The sequence below is a fragment of the Ochlerotatus camptorhynchus genome, unplaced genomic scaffold (assembly GCF_037179485.1).
Source record: "Ochlerotatus camptorhynchus isolate MF236.1 unplaced genomic scaffold, CSIRO-AGI_Acam_v1.1 ptg000102l, whole genome shotgun sequence".
Taxonomy (NCBI): Eukaryota; Metazoa; Arthropoda; class Insecta; order Diptera; family Culicidae; genus Ochlerotatus; species Ochlerotatus camptorhynchus.
The window spans coordinates 4,532,072-4,558,247 of NW_027040592.1; the positions used below are offsets into that span (position 1 = coordinate 4,532,072).

At 43.2% G+C, this 26,176-nt stretch overlaps 1 protein-coding gene and 1 pseudogene across 9 annotated transcripts in view; one reads left to right on the plus strand and one right to left on the minus strand.

Annotated features, from left to right (window-relative positions):
* Positions 1-11,308, minus strand: part of LOC135699073 (uncharacterized) — a 38,997-nt pseudogene extending 27,689 nt beyond the window's left edge.
* The window catches only part of CaMKII (Calcium/calmodulin-dependent protein kinase II), a 173,516-nt gene that overhangs the window by 72,253 nt on the left and 75,087 nt on the right, over positions 1-26,176 (plus strand). The window lies entirely within an intron of this gene.

Sequence of the window (26,176 nt, forward strand, 5' to 3'; positions counted from 1 at the left end):
AATTTGACGAGTTTTCTTCAAATAACGAACTTACATGTTGATCACAAAGACATATCTCAATACGAGACACATCAGCAGGACAAACGGGGTAGTAAAAGTTATCCAGATCATCTTGGAGATTCGACTTTGAAGTTCTACAGGGTGAACAAAGTTTTATAAGATGTCCCAAAATAGCATACAATGTCCCGATCGATTTTTTGATCCCGTAGAGCTTCATTAAGCCCAATAGAATTCTGTAGGATACAAATTTATGTCGACGAAATATCTCTGGTCCTACAAATCATCTTAAAGTTTAGCTCTTCAAGTTCTACAGGCTCAACGGTGTCTTTGTATGATGTAACAACATATTTTTATAGCCTAACCCTTATCATAGAGCCTCATAATATCACGTAAGGTATGTAACAGTGTTAACAAAGTATGTTCCATTCTCGAAAGTGTCCTGGAGATCAGGTCTTGACGTTCTACAGATTCAACAATGTATTGTACGACGTCTCGACTAAATTTGTGAACCCTAAAAGGTTCGTAGAGCCTCATAATATCATGTGAGGTATATATCGATGTTAACACAGTATGTTCCATTCTTAAAACTGTCCTGGAGCTCAGATCTTGAAGTTCTACAGATTCAACAATGTATTGTGTGACGTCTCGACTAAATTTGTGAACCCGAAAAGCGTCGTAGAGCACCATAATATAATGACGGATATGTAGCTGTAATGACAACACATGTTGGGTTCTCTAAGTTATCCTGGCGATTGGGTCCTGAAGTTCTACCGGGTCAACCAAGTATTGTAAGATATCCAGATTTGTTATATGAACCCATGTAACTCCGTGGGACCTCATTACATGAAGTGAGACAAGAAGTTTTACAGAAAAGATTTGTTCCATTCTCCAAACTGTCCTGGAGTTCATATCGTGACGTTTTACAGATTCAACGAGGTATTGTACGACGTCTCAACTAAATTTGTGAACCCGAAAAGCATCTTAGAATTTCGTAATATCATGTGAGGTATATAACTGTGCTACAAAGTATGTTCCATTCTTCAAACTGTCCTTGAGATCAGGTCTTGAAGTTCTACAAATTCAACAATGTATTGTACGACGTCTCGACTAAATTTATGAACCCGAAAAGCATCGTAGAGCCTGATAATATCACGATTTATGTTTAGTTGTAATGACAAATCAAGTTGGGGTCTCCAAGATATCCTGAGGATTGAGTCTTAATGTTCTACAGGGTCAACCAAGTATTGTAAAATATCCAGATTTACTATATGAACCCATGCAACTCCGTGGGACCTCATTAAATCAAGTGAGATAAAAAGATATACTAACAAGATATGTTTCATTCTCCAAACTGTGCTGGAGTTCATATCTTGACGTTCTACAGATTCAACAAGTTATTGCACGACGTCTCAAAAGCATCGTAGAGCCTCATAAAATCATGACGGATATGTAGTTGGAATGAAAAACATATCGGGGTCTCCAAGTTGTCCTGAGGATTGGGGACTGATGTTCTACAGGCCTAACAAAGCCTTGTATGATGTACAGATTTATTATACGAATCCATGCAACTCCGGGAATTCATCAGATCATGTGAGATAAGAAATTTTATTAAAAAGATTCGTACCATTCTCTAAACTGGCCAGGAGTTCAGATCTTGAAGTTCTATAGATTCAACAATGTATTGTACAACGCCTCGACTAAATTTGTGAACCCGATAAGCATCGTAGAGCTTCATAATATAATGACGGATATGTAGTTGTAATGACAACACATGTTGGGTTCTCTAAGTTACCATGAGGATTGGGTCCTGATGGTCTACAGGGTCAACCAAGTTATTTTAAGATTTCCTGATTTATTATATGAACCCATGCAACTCCATGGGACCTCATTACATCAAGTGAGATAAGAAGTTTTACTAACAAGATATGTTCCATTCTCCAAACTGTCCTGGAGTTCATATTTTGACGTTCTACAGATTCAACAAGGTATTGTACGACGTCTCAACTAAATTTGTGAACCCGATGCTCTACGATGCTGCCTCATAATATCATGTGAGGTATATAACGGCTTTAAAAAGTATGTTCCATTCTCCAAAGTGCCCTGGAGATCAGGTCTTGAAGTTCTACAAATTCAACAATGTATTGTACGACGTCTCGATTAAATTTGTGATACCGAAAAGCATCGTAGAGCCTCATAATATAATGACGGATATGTAGTATTAATGATAAAACATGTTGGGGTCTCCAAGTTATCCTGAGGATTGAGTCTTGATGTTCTACAGGGTCAACCAAGTATTGTAAGATTTCCAGATTTATTATATGAACCCAAGCAACTCCGTGGGACCTCATTACATCAAGTGAGATAAAAAGTTGTACTAACAGGATATGTATCATTCTCCAAACTGTCCTGGAGATCAGGTCTTGAAGTTCTACAGATTCAACAATGTATTGTACAACGTCTCGACTAAATTCGTGAACGCGATAAGCATCGTAGAGCCTCATAATATAATGACGGATATATAGCGGTAATGACAACACATGTTGGGTTCTCTAAGTTATCCTGGCGATTGGGTCCTGAAGTTCTACAGGGTCAACCAAGTATTGTAAGATATCCAGATTTGTTATATGAACCCATGTAACTCCGTGGGACCTCATTACATGAAGTGAGACAAGAAGTTTTACAGAACAGATTTGTTCCATTCTCCAAACTGTCCTGGAGTTCATATCTTGACGTTTTACAGATTCAACGAGGTATTGTACGACGTCTCAATTAAATTTGTGAACCCGAAAAGCATCTTAGAATTTCATAATATCATGTTAGGTATATAACTGTGTTAACAAAGTATGTTCCATTCTTCAAACTTTCCTTGAGATCAGGTCTTGAAGTTCTACAAATTCAACAATGTATTGTACGACGTTTCGACTAAATTTCTGAACGTGAAAAGTATCGTAGAGCCTCATAATATAATGACGGATATGTAGCTGTAATGACAAAGCATGTCGGAGTCTCCAAGTTATCCTGATGATTGGGTCTTGATGTTCTACAGGGTCAACCAAGTATTGTAAGATATCCAGATTTGTTATATGAACCCATGTAACTCCGTGGGACCTCATTACATGAAGTGAGATAAATAGTTGTACTAATAAGATATGTATCATTCTCCAAACTGTCCTGGAGTTCATATCTTTACGTTCTACAGATTCAACGAAGTATTGTACGACGTCTAAACTAAATTTGTGAACCCGAAAAGCATCGTAGAGCCTCATATTATGATGAAGGCTATGTAGTTGTAATGACAAATCATGTCGGGGTCTCCAAGTTGTCCTAAGGATTTGGTCCTGATGTTCTACAGGGTCAGCAAAGTAATGCAAGATGTCCAGATTTATTATATGAATCCATAAAACTCCGTGGGACCTCATAAAATCAAGTGAGATAAGAAGTTGTACTAACAAAATATGTTCAATTCTACAAGCTCTCCTGGAGTTCAGATCTTGAAGTTCTACAGATTCAACCATGTATTGTACGAAATCTCAACTAAATTTGTGAACCCTAAAAGCATCTTAGAATCTCATAAAATCATGTGACGTATATAACGGTGTTAAAAAAGTATGTTCCATTCTTCAAACTGTCCTTGAGATCAGGTCTTGAAGTTCTACAAATTCAACAATGTATTGTACGACGTCTCGACTAAATTTGTGAACCCGAAAAGCATCGTAGAGCCTCATAATATCATGACGGATATGTAGTTGTAATGACAAAGCATGTCGGAGTCTCCAAGTTGTCCTGAGGATTTGGGACTGATGTTCTACAGTGCCAACAAAGTATTGTAAGATGTCCAGATTTATTATATGAATCCATACAGCTCCGTGGGACCTCATTACATGAAGTGAGATAAGAAGCTGTACTAACAAAATATGTTCCATTCTCCAAACTGTCCTGGAGTTCAAATCTTGACGTTCTTCAGATTCAACGAGGTATTGTACGATGTCTTGACTAAATTTGTGAACTCGAAAAGCATCGTAGAGCCTCATAATATCATGACGGATATGTAGTTGACATGTATAAAAACATATTGAGGTCTCTAAGTTGTCCTGAGGATTGGATTCTGATGTTCTACAGGGTCAACCAAGTATTGTAATATTTCCAGATTTATTATATGAACCCATGCATCTCCGTGGCACCTCATCAGATCATTTGAGGTATATAAAGGTGTTAACAAAGTATGTTCCAGTCTCTAAACTGTCCGGGAGTTCAGATCTTGACGTTCTACAGATTCAAAGAGGTATTGTACGATGTCTCGACTAAATTTGTGAACCCAAATTCATCGTGGAGCCCCATATTATCATGATAGTTGTAATAACAAAACATGTTGGGGTCTCCGAGGTATCCTGAGGATTTAGTATTGATGTTCTACAGGCTCAACAAAGTCTATGATTCTATGAAACATGAATTTTAAACGCTTCCCTTGGAAATTTTAAAATACTTTGTCATTACAACTATATATCCTGCAAGATATGGGGGGCTCCATGAAGCTCTGTGTGTTCAAAAAATTTGGTCGTAGCAACGTAAAATATCTCGTTGAGTCTGGAGATTCTTAAAAACTGGACTACAACTTCAAGATATGAGCTCCCGGGTGATTTGGGGAATCTTAGGTTTTTTGTTAATACAAATTTAAATCTGATATGATATAATGAGCTGTTTAAAAGCACACTGGAGCTGTACATTTAATCGGGACATCATGGACATTTTTATTGAGCATGTAGAATTTCAAGATCAATTCTTCAGGATGATTGGAAGATTTGGTTGTGCCTCGTATATGCTGTTTTTTTTTTTTTTATTTTGTAGGGTGTGTTTGAGCTCTACAAGGGCTTTTGAATAAAATCTTAAAGGAAATGTATTTTAATCCTTTAAAGATAAAGTTTTGAATTTCATGATAACTTGGACGTCCTAGATCATCCCAAATAATTTTGTTTTTACATTTCTCTCTTTTTGCTGAATTCTAACGAAACACGTGGAAAGTTGCTTAAAATTAACCTTAGAAATAAATTGTACTGAAGTGGTTAAGATCCTCAAAGCAGTTCAGTTAACTTTTGAAAAACTGCAGAAACTTTTAAGAAATTCTTAGAATTTTAGAGAACTTCGCCTGCGTCAAGAGAACTTTAGGAAACTTTTAAGAAATTATAACCTCCCCAGAAAAGCTAGATATAGAGATCTTTGGGGAATTCCACAGAACTTAAGAGCTGTTCCTTTAACGTTTGGAGCAGTCTAAAGAACTATAAGCGTGAGTTTAGAAAAAAATCAGGATAGTACCATGATGTGCTGGTGACGAAATCGAGGTGCTGACGAGTTCGTGTATTTGGGCTCACTGGTGACCGCCGAAAATGATACTAGCAGAGAAATTCAAAGGCGCATTATGGCAGGGAATCGTGCCTACTTTGGACTCCGGAGGACGCTCCGGTCGAATAAAATTCACCGTCGCACGGAGTTGACTGCCTACAAGACGCTAATTAGACCGGTGGTCCTCTACGGCCTCGAGACCTGGACTATGGTCGTGGTGTTTTCGAACGTTGTTGCGTACCATCTACGGTGGAGTGCAGATGGATGACGGAAAGTGGAGGAGGCGAATGAACCACGAATTGCACCAGCTGCTGGGAGAACCATCCATCGTCCACATCCGGATGCTCCGACAACATCAAGACTGATCAGAGAATCAAAGGGCAGTTCAAATAATTTCTAGGGAATTGCAGAAACCTAAAAGAAGTTTAGAGGAACACAGGCAATTCTCGAAAACTTCAGCAAGGCTCCGAGAGAATTTATGGAACGTACTATAAATTATACGAACATCCAGAAAATTGGAGTCCAAGTACCTACTTCAAAAATTGAGAAAATTTAGCTAAGTTGATTAGAGAACATCAACGAAGTTCCAATAAATAAAAAAAAAAACTACAAGGGACGTGTTCTTTGATAATAAATCTTTTTATTAACTGCAGCAGGAGCTTCTGTTTTTTGTAGGAATAGGAATTTGAGCGGGGTTCACTCTGTTTATACTCTTAAGTATGACGCGTTTGACATAGATGGCCCATAGCGACTCACGAAGAGCTACTGATACCTATCCTTCGTAAAGCCCTACAGTAAAAGTATGGACGTCTGTCAAAAGTTGTTCCAATCGAACCGTCAAAATGCACCGCTTCCCTAATAAAAATTGTATGGTTAATTTGCTTAACGACGTGTTCTGGGTATCATCCAAACCATTTGTGGAATAGTTCAATGATTTGGGTTATCGTTCGTTTATGGTTATTTTTTTATTAGGGTTTGCTCGATTGGAACAGCTTTTTTCAGTTTTGTGGTGTCAGTCGTCCATACTTTTACTGTAGGGCTTTAATCCTTCGCTCATGAGACCGGATGGAATTCAACTTTGAAATCTGTGTTAGGGAAATCGCTTTTCCCAGGCAAACGGTGATAATTTTAACTATCATAACAACAGTTGCACATTCGTGCAATTTTCAACAGTGACATTTTTTAAAATGATAAATTTACCAGTTGCGTAGAAATACTTCTGATCGATTGGCGGTAAAATTATTGAAATTGGTCCAGGGGCAGCTGAGTTGTTAACGTTCAAAATCTTTCATAATTTTGTTACATGTTTCATTTTCGGTTTTCACAAAGTGTACCCCCATATAGAAATCACAGACGTAGTCCTACGTCAAAAAATGTGAGAACTTTTAGCAAGCACCGATATCTTCAAGCAATTCCAGAGAACTCGTCGTGTAGGTACTGAAAAAAATCGATATTTGAAACAGAACGAAAACGGTTCTATTTGCAGTTCCAAATAGTTGACCTAGCAAAAGCGGGACAAACTAAAAACGTTTCCTGGGGAGTCCAATTTGCAATTCTATTTATTTCACCACCATTACAATGGAACGTGAGTCCTGCCTCCTAAAATATAATTTGCTTGGAAAAACTTTCGGCCTTCAAGTTCCAAATCTCCACACGAAAACTCCAACCGGGCAGCACGTCGATGGGAGCGTAAAAGTTAGATTACCAACCGACAGAGACCGAAAACAACTCCACCCTTTCCGTTCGCTTGGGAGGGGTGATCACCTCTCATGAACGATGATGAACTTGCGTCCGTTTGGCGTCGGGAGCGGTGGGTGACATTTTCCAGAAGAGGGCGGTCCAATTACACAGAAATTCTACCGATAAGTTAATCCCTCCAGACAGAAATGTGCCAAGGAAAATAAGCGTGTTAATTAAATCACCGAAATCTCAATACTCCGGGAGCATTAATTAACATCCACAGCGCCTCCAAATTGGCCGCACCACGACTACCGCCGCCCGCCGGAACATGTATAACACAGAGAGTGAAACAAAGCTCAATAGGACGAAAGTTATTCGAAGTATTCAGTCTATTTGATCCACACCGCCATCATCGCCTACTATGTCGGGATTCTTCCCGTCCGTCCACCAATCGAGGGCAGCAGCGCAGCAGACTTTCAGGCGATTATTTTCCATTCCTCCATTATTGTGTGCCTGCTCTGCATAGATACAGGCAAAACCGCGTCCCGTTTGGAGAGGCGCGAGGGCGAGGATAATTTTACCAGCAACCAAACGAAGTGAAGCCGCACCGCGACATCTTTCGAGTCGAGGTAAGTTTCCCCCCAACTAGAATGGCCTCGTCGTCATATTGTAACCACCCAGTGCGGTATAAGCTGGTTCGTTTTACGGTGGGTAAAATATGAGCTCAGGAGCTGACACCGATACAGCAAGAAATTTCTTACTAAAGACTGTCCATTATTTTCGCATTCGTAGGTATATCGAGTGGGAGGAAACATTTCGAAACCGGACTCGGAATGGAACCAGTTGCTTTTAGCATAGTTCTGCGTTAGAATCGCTTAGTTTATCTGAGGTGTTTTGAAATTCAAGAGGCGTTCAAATCAGTAGGCGTTCCAGTTGATTCGAATTAGCGACACCCGGAGGGTCAATCGGGCGCAAATTCAAGGTTATGCCTTGGAATTGAGCATTGTGAAAAAGTCCCAAAAAATGCGCTGCTGGAAGGCGCTCGAAAATACGAAAATTATTTGAAACTTACGCATTTTTGAGGTATTTGTAATATAAGCCAAAGACGAAATCAAATATAAATCAACCCATATATAAGAGCGAAAAGTGATTTTCCACTAATCCTCCCCCGAAATTATAAGCAAACAGAAATGGGGCTGGCTCAGAAGAGACAGGAAGCAAGAGGGCGTTGCAACAACCAACCAATGACAGAACAGCCAAACTGACACTGCTGGTAGCTAAGTACCTACTTGGAAGTGCAAAGAAATCGAATCGAAACTTTATACTTTGATTGGAATGGATCTGCGCCGACTGCGAGAGGAAGTTTCCGGGAAGCTTGTTAATTTCCCATCGATCTTCCGCCTACTGCTGCCACTCCGGCGCAGTAGCAGTCACAGTCCGATGATACCAGATGGGAAATGAGTTCTGTGAATTTTCGCTCCGAAAAGTTAGCGAAAGATTATTTACTTGCTGAACCCACACCACAGCGATGTGATTTTTGAGTGATTTACACCACGAGTGATTGATTTGATTTGGCAGACGGTGCAATGAGACGGTTTCCCGGGAAAAGAAAATGCCCACTTGGATCCTGTTGCAGTTCATTTAATACTGAGCTCGAATTTCCGGTTCTGAGCAACTGTCCCAATTTACAGGATCAAACTGGCAATTTTCCACACTCAATGAATTGCTAGCTCGGGGGAAGTGGTTTACTAGTAGCAATTTGGGTTGTATGACGGTTCTGTAGACCATGATTTAGATGGGCTTGCAATGATTCTTTGGTAGACTAGTTCCTAGCGAAGAAAGCGTTTGAAGACATCCTTAATGCCGTTCGCAATGCTGTTGTATTTTATATGGACTGTTTCAATTAGAAATTAGAACAGAAACGCACCTCTCGCAATGCTTAGTAGCAGTTTCATTATTCGAGCCAAGGGGTAATCAACTCTGCTCACTGTGCCGAAATACAGCATGGCACACTATTCGGTACGCTAGGGCACTCATTGACAAGTAGGACACGAAAACATATTTTATAAAACGGAATCACTGTCAAGTGTCGACGTTTTTCCAATCGTTGCTAAGGTTGACTACACACTTAGAAATTACTATTTTTACACGAGACGTAATTCAGCTTTGACGTAAACTACGAAAAGTAAACAAACATGTCATGTAAAATTAAGTGTGCTGAAACAGAAACAGATGCAACTCGAAGAAAAGTGCGTTTGATTAAATTGATTTTCTCGTCCTTTTCAACTGATTCTTATGTCAAATGGGCCGCTTGCATGTGTCGGTCTCAGGGCACTGCAATTTACATGGCTATTTCGTAGTGTGTAGTTTGTTTACTCAATTGGGCTTCACAATGGGTTCGAGAAATTCCAAGGAAAAATCTACACCATGAATCTCGTCGAAACCAACAAATCTCATTGACCGATTCTCTTCATCGACACTCTCTTTCGTAAATAACTCGGCTTCACAAATGTTTACTGCCGTCTACGTCGAATTAGATGCTAGATTGTTGCTTCTTCCATCGAAAATATCCGGCCGTGGCGATTCAAAGTTGATCAAGGTTGATCAAAATAATTTGTACCCCTGCTACCAGTTTGATTACATGAGCATTTTGTGTGGTCGTTGGTTCTGAATATGGACAAACACGCAGATGAATTCTATTCCTACTCTTTACTGTAATAAGCTTGGTGGCCCTGAAAAGAGCCGTTTTGTTGCCAAAGTTGGTGATGATTTAACCTCCGAAACCAAACAGAGTGCGTCTCTGTCACTTCAAAACGTAGATGACACCCATGGCCGCTTACGCTTGGCGTGTTTAGTGTAGGTGACAGCATCACAGACCTCATTTTTCGAAACACCTTCAGCATACCTCGTAAATTAGACCGGAGATACGTCAGACACCGCCACGGCGAGCCAGACGACGGATGGTAGCTATCTCGAAGAATTTGGAATATGGCGATGAGCGTGCAAAACTTTACGCAATTTCCATCCTCCCTATTCGCACGCGCCCGAGGATCGGAGGCGAATGCCACTTTGACTTGTTTCGTCTACTTACTACTCTCTGACGACTGTGCTGGGGAAGCAGCATAAGCATGTAGGTAATTGGTGGATTTGTTAGTTAATTCGACGGTTTCGGACAATGCTGGACATTTACCAGTTTTTCAATAGTTTCTTGTTTAAAATCAACATTCGGAAGCATTGTGCGTAGCCATATTTCTGATCGATTGGTGATAAAATTATTGAAATTGGACCAGGGGCAGCTGAGTTATTAACGTTCAAAATCTTTCTTAATTTGTTACATGTTTTCACAACGTGTACCCCCACATAGAAATCAAAGACGTAGTCCTACGTCAAAATAACAATATATAAAATAGTGAAACAGAGGACCAACAGAAAACAAAATGATTTAAAACAAGCTACAAACGAATAATCCAAACAAAACAGAGCTCAGCTGGCATGGGTCCAATAGGGGAAATCAATCCAGCTGAGATGTCCCGACGGCCGAAAGAAATTCCTGCTATACCAAGTGGTAGATTTTAGCTTCTTATAAGAAGGTTACTAGTGCTGCCGAGGCTGGAGTACCGCTGATGCTGGAAGTTAGGCAAAGTGACTCCCGAAGATTTAGGAATTCCGGGCAGTTGCACAGGATGTGTTCGACGGTGTAGGGTACCCCACAGATGATGCAGCTTCTGCGGAACGGCGGGCCACCATAGTTATAGTGGAGTTTGGTGTGCCCGGTCCGAAGCCGCGAAATCACGCGTTGATCCCTCAGGTTGTCCAGTTCGCTCAATGGTTTAGTTGACCCTTTGACTTTACGGATTAAGGCAGTTCTGTTGCGGAACCACTAGGGCTCCCATGCCGCTCGAATGGTCCGCATGATCCACCGTCTGACGTACTGTAGGGGTACCTTGTTGGTGAGTCTGGGACCCGATGTCCCGGCTCCGGCAAGGTGATCAGCAGACTCGTTACCTGGCACTCCGCAGTGTCCGGGAATCCATGTGTACACGGTGTTCGGTGAGACGTACTTGATAATCTCCTGGATCCATGGGTGTTTTGGTGCTTCCGAGGTGTTCGCTTGAACGACGTTGTGTGAATCGGTTAAGATAAGTATCGGTTTGCTGACTGGCGTCGGCCGAGAAAACCGAGCACTGTGGAGGAAGGCTGCTGCTTTCAGCAATACCGTCTCCGAAAATTCCGATGCCTACTCCGTTTATCGATCGGTAGCCGTCGTTGTACCGGTGTACGTGGTCGGCATAGTTAGCATAGCACCCAAGTAGCTCGGCGACCGATCTGCGCAAAATCACGGATGCATCCCCTGCTTTGAAGCGGTTCTTGATCCGATTGTCCAATTGGATTCGTGAAGAGTGCCAACTTTTCTCTCCATGCCAATGGACTTTGGCCACTGAGGGGAGGTCGATGTCGGCGGCCGTGCGGAGGACTCTGTTCCTCTCGTCGAGGAGAAAGATCCTATTGTTTCCGGAGGTCTTGGCGGAAAAGGCGGCGGCTTTTGTGGCAATTTCTCATCTGAAAACTTCTCTGAAGTTTTGTAAATTCCTCTGTAGGCTCTCGGGCTCAGGGCTTCTGTCTGTCCTTTTTTTCATGAGCAGTCAACATAACCATTCATTCAATTTCAAGCTGTCCTTTGTGTGCGGTACTTCGTATACCATCCGTTGCTCCACGCTACTTTTCGCATTCATAATTCCAAATGCACAGCGTAACGAATAGGTAGAAAAATCAGTATTTGCTCCCTCTCGTAAAAAATCCTCTCTCGTTTAGTCACTCTGTTTCGTTTTGATTTTTTTCCACATTTTCATTTCGGTCAAGTTCCCTTTGTCGTTTGCTGTAGTGAATGACTGCAAAAAAAAATCAGTTCTGCGGCAGTCACCTCTACCGCAGGTAGTTTTTGCAAACTTTTTTTTTACCCTTCTTACAAAGAAGGGTATAGATATCACTTGAAAAACCGACTATCGATCCGAGGCCCGGAGGGCCGGGTGTCATATACCATTCGACTCAGCTCGACGAGATCGTGTAGCATGGTCACTTTTATGTAAATATAATTTAACTTATTTAAGGATTTCCATGTATTTATTTGAATTTATATTTTGTTCTGCCATCTATTTTTGAACTCCATTAATAATTATCGTTCACGTTATGTATTTATTATTTATATTCATTACATAATAACTACATGCTCACTTAAATTAAATTGAAATCACCATTACAAATGAAACTTATTGTAAATCCGCATAAAAACGTAACGCTTGCATACAAGCTGCCTTCCAAATTCATTTTATCGGCCACTGGAAACGTTCTCTGGTTTGTGAGACTCGTCGTAAAGTCCAAGGTTCGAATCCGAACATTCTCTCTCGTAAAAAAATCAATCGAGCCAGAATTAGAATGAAGCGAGACAGTTTAATCAAACGGTATGAGCGAGAAAGAGATAGAGTGTTCAATCGGCTCAAGATCGTAGTTGATGAGACTTGTCGTTTGAAAAGGTCGTTAATTACTTCGGTAATTGACGTACTTCCGGCCACGAAGACTATGATCACGATTTGATCTGAGGGTTTTCGGAACGTCCACTCGTCCATTTTGACCTGGACCGTGGAAGAGGCGAGAGTGCGTGAAATAGTTTTCTTGTGTCGCGGTGTGTTTTAATTGGTACCTATAAAAAATGTGAGAAGTCTAGTGATCGAATTTAATGTTACTTTTTGTTTCCTTCGTGTAGCCTAAAGTTCAGCAGTTAGGTCAAAGTTGACGTGCGGTCAATTTTTGTGTGTGCGTACGTGTAGAGAAAAGGTAATTCGTGGATAATTGTTTTGTGTGGAAATTTTATTGTTAACGCGTCGAACAGCCGTTCGACGGCTTTTTATATAGGATTCGCTTCTAGCGATATACGGCCGAAGCTCGGCACACCGCATCTCGAGTAAAAACGCGACTCTCGACCCCACGCTTCGGCGTCAAAAGTCCCGGTTTGAGGGGAAAGCCGGAAGGAAACAAACCGTTTCGACAGAGCGGTCATTTCGCCATTTCCGCCACACGTGGTCAACACGTAAAAAAACACCGACGTCCCCAACGTCGTCTACAGCGCCAATCCATTTCGGCGCGAGTTCAGTACCAGCTTCGAGACCATCCATCGACTGGGAATTTCCGCAGCATCATCGCCAATCGCCGCATTTCGGGCGATAGCCACAATACCGCCGCAAATCAGCCGGTATCTGCTTTGCCGACCAATTCATCAGGCAGCTATTTCGGTACCGTGAGTAAACCAACAATTATTTAACCATGCGCATGCGTTAACGACACCACACACACACACTCCACGAAAGAAGAGCTCGATGAGCAAAGCTAGCTAGCGATCACTAGATCAAAATCCGCACACAGTAGGGAAACTAGAGAGGCAGAAACACGAATGATGAAAACCTAGGTTATGCAATAAAATAAACTTATCTAAATATTTATAGTAGTTTACCCCAAAAAATGTTTTTCCGTTAAATGTAAAAGTTTCCCATGTAACTTATTTTTGGTTTCGAGAATTCTCACATTTCGCGTCGTTCTACTTTTTTTGTGTTTATGTTCTTGTACGCCAGGTTAGACTGCCTGGGAAATCAGTCTCTCCACTCACGTGTCTCGATCGGCGGGGATTTTTGAATAAGTGAGTTCCTCCGGTGATGATACTGGTGAGTGTTGTTTTCGTGAGTAGGTAGAACGACCAGTAGCATCAACTATTCTCTTGTCGCGATTGAGGCGACCTCTTTGTGTGGAGAATCTCGATCCATCGTACCGTTTGAGTCTTCTGTATCGTTTCAACTTAAATTTTGGTTCTGATTGAACAAACCCGCCCTGAGGTCGGGTTTCTAGCCGGGCAAACAAGACTCGACGGACGGTCCTCCCTGGAGGTGGCGCTTAAGCCGTCCGTTTACCGAGCCAGGGAACGATCCAGAAGACGGAAAACCGTTAGCCGCATTTTGCACGCTACAATCGGAACATGTCTGTGTGTGTGTGTGTACGTGTGTATGTGTGTATGTGTGTGTGTATGTAACGAAATGAGTGCGCTCACGTTTCTCAGCAACCGCTCAACCGATTTGGACAAACTCGGCGCCAAATGATAGGTCTTGGGGTCCCAAGTTTTGGAATCGGTGAACTGGTTCCGGAGATATGGCCGGAATAAGATCCGGTGAATATGGGTATTCACGGTGGATTTAACGGAAAACGTATCAAACCCATCATATACCATTCGACTCAGCTCGACGAGATCGGAACATGTCTGTGTGTGTGTGTGTGTGTGTGTGTGTGTGTGTGTGTGTGTGTGCGTGCGTGCGTGCGTGTGTGTGTGTGTGTGTGTGTGTGTGTGTGTGTGTGTGTGTGTGTGTGTGTGTGTGTGTGTGCGTGTGTGTGTGTGTGTGTGTGTGTGTGTGTGTGTGTGTGTGTGTGTGTGTGTGTGTGTGTGTTTGTGTACGTGTGTATGTGCATATGTGTGTATGTGTGTGTGTATGTAACGAAATGAAAGCGCTCACGTTTCTCAGCAATCGCTCAACCGATTTGGACAAACTCGGCGCCAAATGATAGGTCTTGGGGTCCCATTGAACGGTTTTGGAATCGGTGGACCGGTTCCGGAGATATGGCCGGAATAAGATCCGGTGAATATGGGCCTTCACGCTGGATTTAACGGAAAACGTATTAAAACCATCATGCGACACATCAAATTACTACAGAATTCAAAAATAAGATCAATGCAAGTCGTGTTAAGTGTTCCAGACCACATTGGACACACTTGGACATGTTCCGGGTACCCCGGGGAAGTTGCTTGAATATGAATTGATAAGGTGATTGGTAGCCTCACCAAATAGACTACACCCGGATATATTCCGGGTACCCCCAGGCAGTGGCGTAGCGTCACTGGATGACACGGGGGTGGGGGGCTTGGTCACTGATAATGACAATAAAATAAATAAACTTGAATAAGTAAGAAGGGTCTGTTCACACCATAGGTGGATAAATTCGGGTTTTTTCCAATATTCCGAAGTAGTGCTTCACCCTACAACCTTGTTTCTAAGATCATTCGTTCTCAAGCTATGTACTCTTATAGCATGTGATGTTCTGAAAACCTCGAAAAGTTGAACTGAAATTCGCTGAGATAAACTCTATTTTTTCCTTCCATCTAATATAAACTCTACCCAAGGGCAACATTTTATTAAATTTTGATACTCTGATACCCTTTAGCCCACTCGCAAAGGAAATAAACGTAACATTTCACTAACCACCCTTTATTAGCACAAACCTGTAAGATAATAAAGAAATTACCCCAGTTCGAATTCTTTACCGTTTTTTCCCTCAAATTCGATACATTTTTTACGCTAGAGATTGCTGGTTTGCCTAAACAACAGACAGAAAATGTTCATAAATTATATTTAGCAAATCCACGACTAACCATACAAGGGTGTTTAAAAATATAGATTTTGCTCTACCCTGCTCAATTGATTACAATTTTTGAGTATTCTCCAGAAATTTGAACCCATTTGGTTGCGATCTCATACTGCTCTTTAATTTTTATAAGGAAATTATTACGAGAAAATTTGAGAAAGTTCTATCAAAAAGTAGTCTCCAAATTTTACATAAGAAAAGATAGTAGGCATACCCGTATATCATTTTGGAAAAAGGCTAAAACGAAGAATGTAGGATGCCAGTGGACTGTATGCTCATAATTTTTCCTCGGGTGGTGATTTTTCGGATAGGTGCCCGCTCCCCCTGTGGGATTGGGCCACGAATGGACAACGCCGATGGTTGCCTTCTCGGTGGAGGCAGGTCTGGTGACTGGCTGCCTCGGAAGCTTCACGCTTCCTCTCTGGGATGCCTCGCAAGGCTGGCGGAACGATGGATCTCCAAGGTGGCCACGGTTGGCCGGAAAATTCAAAAACATAAACTCTTATTGGCTCTGAGAAGAGCCGGTTGGTTGTGGTCGTGGCAAATGGAAAGGGAGCAAGTATCGGAGCAGAACATATAGGCACACACACTTCTTTACTTGTTCATGTTGTTGTTATTTCACTTTTTTTACATTGATTTCTCTTCGTTTCTTCACACTAACACTAGTACGCCGTCCGGGAATCGGGCCCTGCCGATTGGAACCGAACGACGATGACTGCTGCTGCTATTGTTGCTATTTGCTGCGCCGCGCCAAGCTGTCGCCGACCGACTGCTACTGCTTGGGTCAGGTCGATCTCGCGGCCGACTGCTGCTGCTGCTGCTGGCGATTCGTTTTCTTCTTCGGGTTGTCTCTTCGGCTCGATGTTTTCTCTTTCGTGACTTGCGTAAAACTGCGACCTGAGCGCACAGCAGCGCGTGTTTTTATATCTGCGTTGGTTCGGCTGCTGCGCTCTGATTGGTGGTCTTCGTGGCTGTCGCAAATTCCTCCTCTTCTTCAAATTTCAGCCCGCTGCCGGTGCACGGACTGAACAAAGAAAATAAATCAAAATCTTTTTTTTTTTCCTTGTAATTGCCATATAAACCTCGAAGAGCTATTGTAGTATGAAATTACAAACCAGTCAGGTCAAACTCAAACGCAAAAGAATAATCTGGACGGACCTGCTTTGGTGGAGGTGGAGCAAAATCTGCAAAATCATTGCAGGGGTTTCTTTCCAAACACTTCTATGGCCACTAGAGGCCCTACGGGAACCTGCGCCGGAATGGCCGTTCCGGGGAGAAACCTTAAACTGGTCCTCAAGTAAGCTGAAATTGTTTCTTGAAGGAGATTCTACTTTGATATCGATTCCTTCAAAATTCTAGCAAAAGGCAAGAAAATGCTTAGTTCTGAAACAATCCGGATTTCTTAGAACCAGACTATTCCAAATGGACATTGTTGGCAATGTCCAGAAAGAACACAAATTTCTGAATCCTATGGTGCCAAAAGATTCAAAATCGGTCAAATTTGGCCGTAATAGCAACCAGAGACTTTAAATATTAAAAATTAGATCGATTTGTTTGAAAACAGCCGAGTTATAGCGGTGAATATAAAATATTTCCTACCGCGTCTATCGAGAGACTCGTACAGCATAGCTCACCATTGGAAAAGAGAAATGAAAACAAAATACGCAGCATACTCCCGGTCATTCTGCAGCTTCAACTTTCAACATGCACGATAAGCGGGAGAATGAATGAATTGAAAAATCGGCTTCCACCGAGCTGCTGCAGCAAACAGCACACAAGCAATCGACAAAAGGTAGAACGACTGCGCCATTTTGCCAGTCAAACCAACGTGCTTGCCTTGCACATTGAATGCAGAAAACGTACGCGATCACGCAGTCACAGTCGATATGCGATCCCCTATCAAGCCCCGAGTCGGGCTACCCTGAATATCTGAAAATTTCTCTGGAGATCTTCGAAATTACCTCAAGTTCCCAAAAATTATCTAAACACATATGAGGTTGCTTGAAGTTTTAAATATTTCTCTCAAGATTTACAAGTTTCCCTGAAATAGTATAAATTTTTTTTTTTTTAAATCGCCGAACTTCCCTGAAGTTCTGCAAATCTCACTGAAGATCCATTAAAATTTGAGTTTTTAAAAACGTACCACAAAATCTGCACACTCTCTTGAAGGCCTTTAAATTTACCTGAAGATCTATAACCATTTGAAGTTCTGTAATTTTTTCAAAGTTCTGTAGCTTTATTTTGAATATCTACGAACTTTTCTGATGTTCAATAATCGTTCAGTAGATCTCCAAACTTCTGTGAAATTCTTTAAATTTGACTGTAGATTTTTGGACTTGTCTGGAGTTCAGCGAATTTCTGTAAAATTTTCTGAAGTTTTGTAGTTCTATTCTCAAGATCTACGAACTACCCTGAGGCTCAACAAACTTCTTAGTACATCTCCGAACCTCTCTAAAGCTCTAAAAATATCATAGTATGCTCTCAGACCTAATGTCTGGCATGCTTATTCTTATATCAAGACCAACAATTGAAATGGCCTTAACTCGATTTTGTAAACAAACCTTATAAGGCCATTTTCTCACGAACCGAAGTCCGCAAAGGCAAACCAACATAATGAACAGGTAGGGGAAATTCTCCTCTACCCGATTGTGGTTTAGGTTTGCGAATGAAAGTTTCGGTTCGCGAGAAAATGGCCTTACTAGGTTTGTTTACAAAATGGAGTTAAGGCCATTTCAATTGTTGGTCTTGATATAAAACATGCTGTTTTGTTGACCTTGCCATGAACAAAGCCATTACGGCATCTTTCGGCCAAAATAAACATCAGTCAAATCATACACAGCACAATATTGAATAGTGAAATCGGTTTACCTTGCTGTTGGATGCCATAAAAACACAAATCAAGCGTTCTTTAACCGTTCAAAATAGAATAAAATCATTACAGTCGGAATTCGCTGGTTGGTCTTTTAATACTTGGGCTGCTCCACTAGTTGGGCGGTGACCCAATTAAAAAGCAACTGGATGTCAAAATCTCTTGTCAAATTGAAGTTGACAACCAGAGGTCAATTCTTTCTAGGGGTGAGCAAATGCATTTTACATTGCGTATTGTGTTTAATGACTGTTTATTTGAAATTCATACAAAAATAATAAAAATTGCACACATTACAGTTTTCGCTTTTGCCAATCAGCTTAGTTCTCAAGGATTTGAAACGCGTAACCTCCGAAACATCGTTTTCTACGTACTGAATAACCTTGTCTTGGCTTTGAACAGAGAATCTGCTTTTGCCCGCATGATATCCGCCGGAACAATGATATTCACTTCCCTTTGCTGCAAAATCCTCCATCAACGGGAAATTCTGTTCCTTCAGAGTCCTCCGCTTCTCCGCTCCATATTCTCTATATTTCTCCACTGCAATCTGGATCGCCGTTTTATTTTTGATGAACCTGCGTGCACCCCTGAAGAAATTTCACCCTTCTGTCAGTTGGCCCAACTAACGAATCGAATTCGTTAGTTGGGCCGAGGTTGTGGTCCAACCAGCGAATTTCGACTGTATTTTCTCCTCACTTGCGGCTATTTTGCTGAATGAGTCGAATGAAAATTAAACACAAACCTTTTTCGTTCGACAAATCAAAACGTCAAATCTAATCATCATGTCGATAAAGTGTGAACGCATCCGTACATTGCATCCGACAAAATTATCGAGCAGTCCGCTCGAATCAAACCAAGAAATCAGATACTCTAAGGCCGTTCGCAATGCTGAGTTTCAAAATTGTTTTAAACTTCTCGTCAATTCTATAATTTGAAACTGTCAAAAATAAAACTGCAACACATCAGCGCAACGCACAGTTCTAAAAGAATGTTTGTAATCATCATGTTCCATAAACTTTACTATTCTCTATGAAGTTCTCCGTTTTTTTTTTGTGAAGCTCTTCGAAACATCTTTAAATACAGCCAAAGAAATTTGAAACAGAGTTCCATTCGTATTTCAAACTCGCTCAGAAATAAAACAGAATAGTCGAGCAGTTGCAAATCTGGTGCAAAATAGTGCTCAAATAATGAAACTGCCACTCAGCATTGCGAGAGGTGCGTTTCTGTTCTAGTTTCAGATTGAAACAGTCCTTATAAAATACAACAGGACCTTAAAAAAAACGCAACAAGACAGTAAATCTGAGTAGGCACGCAGTAAAGGCCCAAGCGCAATGACAGCGGAAGCGGAACGGCAGCGGCAGCGGAAAAGCCCGATCTGAGTAAGCCTACTTGTCGGATTGAAAACTAGTTAGAACCAAATCAACTTCGGTTAGGCATCTTGATGTCATTTGTGACAGCTGTCAAACTTTCCATTTCCGTTCCGCTTCCGCCCACATTGCGCTTGGGCCTTAAAGGAGCACTTTTCCAAGGTTTAAGGAGAATTTCATCGTTTTAATATTAAATACGTTTTCATAGCTCAGCAAACTCTCGCGAGGGAGACATTCTAGAGAACCTTAAGGGCAATTCCAGAGCTCTTCTAGAGTAAAGACAAACCGATTCGAAGGCGTGTGCATATGTCTCGAAGGATCACTCTAGATATCTTCTAAGGTCACAGACCTCCATCCATGGGCTTATCAAAAGTACGATAAGACCAAACCAGAGGAGTTGTCAGGCCTCAACTAGTGAATGAAGTGACCATAGCGAAAGACACAACCTTCATCCCTATCTGGTCAGTTTAAGGGACGCCGGCTTGTAGGGGAACGAGGGGCATAGTGAGCTGCCTGTGATTTAGCCTAGGATTTCTTATGGTTTGTTAGAAGAGATCGAAGCAACCTACGATTTCCTATACTTTGTACATAATGCCTTATATACTACTGTAGCTTAGCAACCAACATAGCAACAGTAGTTGTTGGTTAGAATTAAATTTTCACTAGTCTTTAGTGACTCGAACCGAGCGGACTTACTTTCTTTTACTCTGCAAAAGGTTATGGGCCCAGAACTGGTCATAGCCGGAAGAAAGAAGTTTCGAGAAGCAGTAAAAACTCCAACTCAAGATACCAAGCGGTAAGCAGATGAACGGTGCCAACGGAAGCGGAACTGGGCAATCGGCCGCTGGAGGCGGAGCCGGTGTGTCAGCTGCTGGACATGGACGGATCAACGCGGTCGCTATGCCGATCATCGAAAAGCTGAATGGTCGTGAAAATTACACGACGTGGGCGTTCGCCATAAAAATGACGCTCATCCGCGATGGATCCTGGTGCGCTGTGTCGCCGACTGAAGGTCAGCAAGTCGACGGTGAGGTTAGTTTGCGGGCGTTGGCCACCATCTGCTTGAGCCTGGAGACGACAAATTACAGTCTGGTCCAGGACGCGAATGATGCCAAGGAAGCGTGGGAGAAGCTGCGGAACGGTCTGACGCGGAAAATCGGGTTGCTGAGGAAGCTAACGTCGATCCGGTTGGACAAATGCGGTAGCGTGGAATCGTACGTCGATGAGTTGATGTCCACGACACACAAACTTGCGGGAATCGGATTCAAGGTCGATGATTCATGGCTCGCTGCGTTGTTGCTGATGGGACTTCCGGAGCATTACGAACCCATGATAATAGGACTTGAGGCATCGGGTACTGCGTTGACGTCTGACGCAGTAAAGGCAAAATTTTTGCAAGACGTGAAGGCGCAGAGCGGACCCAAGAATGACAGCGCAGACGGTGCGCTGTACTCAAACCAAAAATCGAAGCGTCGTGGTGGCAACTGTGGTTCTGCAAAGAAGGACGACACATGCCACAATTGCAAGAAGCGTGGGCATTTTGCAGCGAAATGTCCACAGAAGCAAAATCCTCCAAGGACGTCTGGTAAGGCTTTGTGCAGCGTTTTTGCGATCGGCAATGTTAGCGCCTTGGAGTGGTACTTCGATTCTGGTGCCACATGTCACATGTCCCGGAGTGGCAGCGATTTTGTGGTGCAGCAAGAATTGTCGCGTTCTGTGGGAACGGCAAACAACGACAGCATGAAGTCGGTCACGAAGGGGTTGGTCAATCTCGAGCTGAGTGAAGGCCTCATCGAAGTTCAAGAAGTGCTGCAGATTCCGGAACTGGCCACTAATCTCCTATCGGTCAGCAAGATGTGTCAAAAAGGATTGACAGTGGTATTTACTGCAGATAAATGCGAGGTACACGAAAGCGATGGCGGCCTGTACATGCTCAACCGAAGGAACGAGGAATCCTTACTTACAACGAGTTCAAGAATCTGGCACAGACGACTAGGGCATCTCAACCTTCAAAGTTTACGGAAGCTGATGGCGATGGCTGACGGCATCGAATTGGCAAACGACGTTATCCCGGAGTGCATCGCCTGTATCTAGGGTAAGCATGCACGTAATCCTTTTCCTTCCAGTGTGTCACGAGCTGAAGGTCTGCTGGACTTAGTTCACTCGGACCTGGTTGGACCCATCGAGGTTCCATCTCTCGGTGGCAGCCGTTATGTGATGACTTTCATCGACGATGCGAGTCGAAAAGTTTTTCTCTACTTCCTGGAACGAAAAAGTGAAGCATTTGAAGCATACGTGAAGTTCAAGTCCATGGCTGAACGGCAGACCGGCCGAAAGTTGAAGGTTCTGAGGACGGACAATGGGACCGAATACGTCAATGCGCCGTTCAGAAGCAGCTTGGAGAAGGATGGAGTGCGTCACCAGAAGACTTGTCCGTACACACCACAGCAAAACGGTGTAGCGGAACGAATGAACCGGACGCTCATCGAGAAGGCCCGAAGCATGCTGAACGATTCGCGTTTCCCGAAGGAATTTTGGGCCGAGGCGGTGTCAACGGCAGCGTATCTCGTTAACAGGATTTCAACGAGGTCCCTTGAGATGACACCGGAGGAAGCATGGACCGGTAAGAAGCCAGATCTGAGCCATTTGCGTATTTTCGGATCGCTAGTACTGGTCCACGTACCGAAGCACAGAAGGAAGAAGTTCGACGCAAAATCCCAGAAAGCAGTTTTCGTGGGATACGCCGCCGATGTCAAGGGATATCGGGTATACGATCCGGTCAAGCGTGACATCCAGATCAGCCGTGACGTGATTGTGGTTCAGGAAGGCAAACCGCAGGACTTGGTCGAGCTCGTCGAAAGTGTGCAACAGGTGCAGTTCATGGAGCTGTACACGATCGAACAACCAAGCATGGATAACAACGACACCATTGAAGCATCAGATGATACGGACGGTACATCGAGAAGCGACTCAAGCGATGCTGAATACGAAGACGCCGGCAACGAGAATGTCGAAAACAAGCCTGCGCTCCCGCCGCAATCTGATAGACCAGCTGAAGAGCAGCAAGGGTTTAGGCGCAGCGGCCGGGAGCGCCGATTTCCAGGCAAGTATTCTGATTTCGTTACTTATAGTTCGTTTACTGGTGAAGCTGTTTCCCCCCAGCCGTCACCGATACAATCTGAGATGCCGTCTGATGACCCCGAAAGCTACGAGGAAGCGATCAATGGACCGGACCGCGAGCAGTGGATTGCGGCAATGCGTGAGGAGATCACCGCTCTGGAAGAAAACGAGACGTGGGAGTTGACGAACCTTCCAAGTAACCGGAAGCCCATTCAAAACAAGTGGATCTTCAAGACGAAGCGAGGACCAACCGGTGCGATCGAGCGGCACAAGGCTCGTCTGGTCGTCAAAGGGTGCTCGCAGCGGCCAGGCATCGATTTCGATGAAGTGTATTCCCCAGTGGTACGATATTCTACCATCCGATACCTTCTGGCGCTGGCAGTGAAGCACGACTTGGATGTAGAGCAGATGGATGCTGTCACCGCGTTCCTTCAAGGGAAACTAACGGATGAAGTCATTTACATGAATCTGCCGGAAGGGTTTGCCGGGAACTCGAAGCAAGTCTGTCTTTTGCGGAAAGCATTGTATGGCTTGAAGCAGTCCAGCCGTGTGTGGAACAACCAGCTGGACGAAGCGCTGAAAGAGTTTGGTCTGGAGCGGTCCAATGTTGATATATGCCTGTACTTTCGGATCGTCGGTGAAAAAATGATTTTCGTCACCATCTATGTCGACGATTTCTTAATCTTCACCAACGATGCCAAGTCAAAGCGGAAGCTGAAGATGTTCCTTCATAACCGTTTCAAAATGAAGGACCTTGGCGAAGCGACTTTCTGTATCGGATTGAAGATCACGCGGGATAGGAAGAAAGGGAAGCTGTGGGCAGATCAGGAGCACTACATCGACAGCATTTTGCGATGGTTCAACCTGGCGAACTGTAATCCCGTCTCCACACCAGCGGAGGCTAGTATCAGACTGGATAAGTCGATGGCACCGGCGACCCAAGAAGAGATCCTTGAAATGAAGCAAGTTCCTTACTAGGAGGCAGTTGGCTGTGTCACCTATCTGGCGCAAGCGACGCGGCCAGACATCAGTTTTGCGGTCAACCAAGTTAGCCAATTCAACAGCAATCCCGGCCGTAGCCACTGGAACGCTGTTAAGCGAATCATCCGGTACCTGCGAGGTACTAGTACAGTACGGCTGACATACTCGAAGGAGCACTGCGCGGATTTGGTTGGTTACACAGATGCCGATTGGGGAGGAGATCTGGATTCCAGGAAATCCACCACCGGATATGTTTTCACGTTCATGGGAGGAGCAGTGTCTTGGAACGTTAAGCGACAACCAACAGTGGCGCTATCCTCATGCGAAGCGGAATATATCGCGCTTTCCCGCACCATCCAGGAAGCATTATGGTGGCATCATTTCCAGTCGCAGATTTTTGGCATCCAAGGGATTCCGCTCCGGTGCACGCAATCAAGGCTACAATCCCAGGACCAGGCATCTGGACATCAGGTACCATTTCGTCAAAGATGTGCTAGAAAGAGGAGACGTCGAGCTGGGATATGTTAGCACAAAGCAGCAACCAGCAGACGGTTTCACCAAACCGCTGATGAATCAGAAGCTGGAAGAATTTAAGACATTATTAGGATTCGTAGCTTAGGAGGGAGTGTTAGAAGAGATTGAAGCAACCTAGGATTTCCTATACTTTGTACATAATGCCTTATATACTACTGTAGCTTAGCAACCAACATAGCAACAGTAGTTGTTGATTAGAAATAAATTTTCACTAGTCTTTAGTCACTCGAACCGAGCGGACTTACTTTCTTTTACTCTGCAAAATGGTTCGAAACAAATTAATTGATCATTAATCATTGCAATGGTCATATTGAACCTACTACCAATTAATTTGTTTCGAACAACTATAGGTATGGGACGAGAGTACGGGATGCTCATTATGCGTGCCACAAGGAGTCCAACATTCATATTTAAAGAACGATAACCTTCAAGTATGAATATTGGAACTTCATTTTGCAGAGCACTTTAAACCCTACGCCGTAATGAAATTTCCTTCCGAAGTTCTTCGTTCTCCCATGAAATGATTATCATGAAACAATTTCCAGCCAGCTCCAATCCACCAGGCAACTACTCACCGCGAATCATAATTATCCGCCATTATGAGCTAATCGCTCAAAAATCGATCTTTGCCAAAGTTGGGAAACTCCCGTTGTCCGCACCGCAAATCCTTGCCTGGTTCTTCTGACCAATCGACCGACCCGGACCATCTTCGCTTTCCCTTCAGTTTATTACCAACAATGCCCCGTACACAGTAATCAGTATTTATGAACTTTAAAACTCATTAGAAAACTTTTCCATCCGGTATTCTTTCCTTCCTTCCTTCCTTCCTCCCTGAGTGAGGATGGAAATCCTCTTTCATCTCCACCGCCGACGCCGCCGCCGTTGACTTTCTCACGCGGGTTAGCCTTGAACTCGACCGCAACCAACCGAACGGACAAATACAACAACAACAACAACAACGAAAAGTGACAGTTACAATGGCGCCGGAGACGGGGAGGACAAACGCTCACTTTGATCAATAACGAATAAAAGCCAAACGACGACAATCGCTTCGCTCCCTCATCGATTAACGATTTGATGTTATTGTTGGGAAATCCCTGTGCCTCCTTCGTAAGTCAGTTTTCCCTTTGTTGTTGTGCACACGCTTTGACATTGTGTGTTTTATTTCCATCGGAAATCGGTTGTAGATTCCAATTTTGTTTTTTATAGCCCCTTCGGCTGGCAGTGCTCCTTCGGCAATGCGATTTAAAATTGAGTCCAAAATGTCTGTGGCAAACGAACGCGATTTAGACAAGTTCTGGAGGTAAATTTTAAACTGTCAAAATTTCCGGTGGCACGTACCTATACTTTCCTCGTTCAAGGTAGTAATCATGTTCCGGGGCCAACTATCCGATCGGGATGAAATTGAATAGGGTTCAGTGGGAGCCAGTTACGAACATACTGGCACTACTAGAGCTTAAATCGATTCATCGTCGAAGGCATTGTTCAACTTCATGAACCAGTCCAATGTGAATTGTACCGAGCCTGATTTGTGCTCGGCTGTTCTGTTGTGTACACACATTACCAAAACCGATCGACAACATCTGGCAAAATGACTTCCTTCTCCGTGTATTACGACGACGACGACGACGACGCCGACTATACCCGCCAAGAAACATCCAAACCCGCCCCACGTTAGTAGCGCTATGTCAGCAAACTTTGCGCGAAACATCCTACATTACATCCATCCGTACGTAACCTCCTCTCTCCGTTCTGGGCTGATGAATAAAATATTGCAATTACTCTTTTCAATTTCCCGCGCGCTCGATACTTTCCTCAACGTCACGTCCACCGG